Here is a 3,978-nt window from a genome sequence, read left to right on the forward strand (position 1 = left end):
TTTATTTATGCCTTTATGCATCGTTCCTTTTATATATTACACTTGTGATGCCAACGTATGTATGAAAATAGATCCTGGTACACATATATTGTGCATTCGGTTTTGTCCTTAAAACCGAATGCGACAGTTTTCATACCCAAAGTCTATAACAAAGAGAGAAAGCAAAATAAATCACCTTTAAGATTGGAGGATGACACAATAGACCGGCGGTCTACCTAATGATATTTGTTCTTTTTGTTTCTCCACTTAGTTTTTTAATTCAGATTATGTTGGATGACACAAGAAATCATAACATATATTAAATCATTATTTTTATTGGTTAAATCTATATTTACTAAATTAATTATATATATATGTATATATATGTATATATATATATGATGAAAAATTTTAAAATAATTTTCTAACATGGGTGGAGCCGACCTAGAGTCCATGTGATACTATAGCGTGTGACAATGATAGATTGGATTAAATTAGATTGATTTGGTTTCTTAGAAAAGTTGTAAGTTAGATTAATTCGGTTATGATATTTTATTAGAAGTCTAGTCATCTTTATAAAAGAGACAACATAATATTGATCGTGATAAATCAAGAACCTAAAAAGTTGTCTCCAGACTACATGGTAGTCTAATCCATGTTATCTACCAACCCAGAAAATTACAGCTTAAAACTTAACTTGTACGTAGATAAATAAAAAATACAAATATCATGAGGTGTGGGTCAAGCCCATATTTTGAATAATGAATCCGTACCGAAACTCCAAGTCTTCGATACAAATAGAGTGAACGCAAATAAACATTACTTCATCAAGACATGCATACAGGAATTTATCAATAACAGTATCATTCAGCAATAAACAGATAGCAACAAATTGGACTCGCGTGTATTGTCAATCAGCATATTTTTCATCAACCAGCTTGCAAGAAACAGTTGACCCTGTCCTTTCAAAGCGTTCCATTGTAAACCTGCTAAGTCAAGAAACACGAATATAGAGTTGTAGACCATACAATTCCATTGGTTCCTTGGTGCACACTATGGAATGATTAGAAACACAAATATAAAATTAGCGAGTGGCCAATTCACAATGAAGCTATGCGTATTTGGTCACTATTTAATTAAGCAAGATAATTGTCCTTTCGAGAACATCTCGAGAGCAGTGCCCGGGTTCTGTGGGTAGTGGACTGGAGTCCTTTGATCTCTTTCGGCTCTAAGCAGCAATTGAACCAAAAGTACCCATATAATACAGCTGTAACCATCTTTCCCTACTTTATTTGTGACATAGTCAGCTTTTATAATATGCATTTGAGTTTTGTTTTTCAGGTTAGCTGTGCCCATTTTACACTGATATGAACGCAATTATGCAGTATATTCGTTGCTTGTTCACCATCAGCTCCAATCTTCACCTCAATTTGGGAGATTGTTAACTATTCCCAAGAATGTGTACCTTTGCTTTTCACTGCATGTCTATACCTCAGTCTGGAGAAACATATATATAGAATGTCTCATCATGTGGTGGTTCTGAAACTCTCTTACACTGTTCTTGTGCAAAATCGAAGGCTCTGCTGTTCTTCAAGGTATTTCTGAATTTTGACAACATTAATGATCATGCCCTCTGTTAGTTCAAGTCTTCAACATGGCCCTCTGTTAGCATCTTGAAGTAATTATGAAGTTCCATGGTCAATTGATGTCATGCTACAGAAAACTAAAATCTGAGGTATAACACATCCAAAACAGAGGTCAGAAACCTTGCATTGACGTCCAAAGAGAATCACATCTACAGTAAAATAAACATGAAAACTAATCAAGGATAGGCTGATACAAAAACATTGAGCATGTTGGTTAGTACGCCTAAACATAGATATAGAGTCTAAAACCAGAAAAGGGAACAGTTAGTGGAGTGACTTTATCGAATGAAGAACAAATCAGGTAAGGTACAGAACGATTTGATATGATCAATTACACATTTACATTTAAACGCTTCATGTGGAGCAACTCTTTGCAAGGACTTACATGAAGCATTGCACAGCACAGACCGACTGTACGTATTATGCATGAGATGTAACAATTGGCAGGATGTATCGCATCACCTCTTAGTGCTTCCTGAAATCAAGGGGCATGCCTTATTGTTGCAATTGTATATAACAACTAAAGAGGAAGCCCCCAAAAGCACAGGTGCACTTAGCTTGGACAGTGTCAAAACTAAGAACTATGGCAGGACGCCATGATCCAAAAAGTAAGACAAAATTTTAGTCAAGTTACCTTTTTGCAAAGCAGGAAGATAGAGCCAGGCAGTATGCCATGGTGGCCCGGAAGACAGCAAAAAAAACTGATGTCATGCTGAACTTTTATTTGGTTCAAACACTACATGATGAGAAAGTTGTTTGCTCCAGCTCATTCTGTTATGAATCTTAATAGCATTAGCAAGAAGACTAGAACAACTTCATGTGGTCTTATATCATGAGTTGATTGGAAATTACCTCACACCGTCACTACTAGTACTCACAATGATGATGTACATTTGAAAATTCACACTGACTCCAAATATAGGTAGGCGTTGCATATGAAAAATGTGTCTACGAGATAATCCCAAATTTAAGTCTGTCACGGATCATGTATCATATAGCAAGATAATACAGGGGGTGGAGCTGGAGGCATTGACCGCCGTCGATCATTGCAAACAACAGAATCTAGCAGCTAATGGCCCCACGGAATTTGTTGAGGACTTGAGGTCGTGCCCTGTGACCCCAGTGTTCTATGATCATTGGAAACCGCGAAGAACCTCAAAACAAGAAGAAGAAGAAAAAAGGAAAACGAGAAGCAGAAATGAATCATAAAACCAAAATGAAAACGATCAACGTTCGATACTCTGAAAATTGTAACTTTGAACAGCCAACAGTTAAACAGCAGTACAATACAAGCAGGTAGTGATCCAAGGAACGAAAACCAGAGCCAAGGACTCACGCGTCAAGAACCTCAGATTAACCTTGCAAGCATGCCGTACTCGCGCATTTTTTTTGCGCTGGATGCAGGCATGCAGCAGCACATGGTCATCGACTCACCGTTGGTGTAAAATCAATAGTAAATTGGGGGCTAGAGACAACCGTGTCTACTGAAACGGCACCCCTGCTCCATGGAGCACCTCTGTCTACACATATATGCCGGGCGCGTCATCCTAGGACGCTTGCTGCCATTGCACAGTCAAAAGAGGATCAGATTAGGTATGATGAACTGGTGAATCATGAAGGCGTGTATGATGGCAGGCACCTTAAACTTAAAGCACACTCCAAACCACAAAGACCGCGGCGGCAGCAGCAGTATTTTTATATATATTTTATTTCATGAGAACGAAACTAGCAGAATCAGTCGACAGCCAAATTTCAGAGTCCCTTGTCTTCGATTGTATAGCAGGGCGAAGCAATTGCACAGAAACCGCAAGGAGATGTTGGGTAAGGACTTGAGATCACCGGGCTGGACTCACCGCCGACCCCGCCGCCGAACCGAAGAGAGGCAGAGGAGACGAACCGGCCGGCACGGCGGGTCGTTCGTGCTCCCCATCGGTGACGGGCTGACGGCCTTCCGTCTTTTCAATTGGACCACTCCAACCATATAGGCCCATCAGTTTCGGCCCACTCATTCACGAAAGCCTGTCAAGGAGTAGGCCTGACAGCCCAGTCCAGCCCTATGTTATTATACTGAAAAGTTTTCTTTTCACGGCCGTGCCATTAGCACGTTTTTATTATTAAAGAAAGTAAAAAAGATTTAAATTTTCTATAACAGTAATTATCGTTGCGACGATACAAACTACTGGAAAACATTGTATAACATGCATGAGAGCTTATACAAGAGATAAGGCTTATCCAGATGCCAACACCATTATATAGATCTAAGCAAACAATAGGAACTTATGCTTTGGCCTATCTCCACTCCAGCAGATAGTATCTTGCACAACCATATGTACGATCTGCTGCCCATAGCCTT

General features: G+C 39.3%; 1 long non-coding RNA gene across 4 annotated transcripts; it reads right to left on the reverse strand.

The window, feature by feature from the left end:
- Positions 1–711: 711 nt before the first annotated feature.
- On the reverse strand, positions 712–3,578 carry LOC103630104 (uncharacterized). Of its 4 annotated transcripts, none has more exons than XR_554838.2 (3): positions 2,260–3,578; positions 2,011–2,100; positions 712–1,774 (listed from the first exon to the last, which is right to left on the reverse strand). It is a non-coding gene; the product is annotated as an uncharacterized lncRNA (long non-coding RNA). The 4 variants fall into 4 exon arrangements; XR_002262852.3 differs by having other exon boundaries at positions 2,011–2,396; positions 2,478–3,539; XR_554836.3 differs by having other exon boundaries at positions 2,011–3,184; positions 3,265–3,538.
- Between the last annotated feature and the right edge of the window lie 400 nt (positions 3,579–3,978).

The sequence above is a fragment of the Zea mays genome, chromosome 6, assembly GCF_902167145.1.
Source record: "Zea mays cultivar B73 chromosome 6, Zm-B73-REFERENCE-NAM-5.0, whole genome shotgun sequence".
NCBI classification, from domain to species: Eukaryota; Viridiplantae; Streptophyta; class Magnoliopsida; order Poales; family Poaceae; genus Zea; species Zea mays.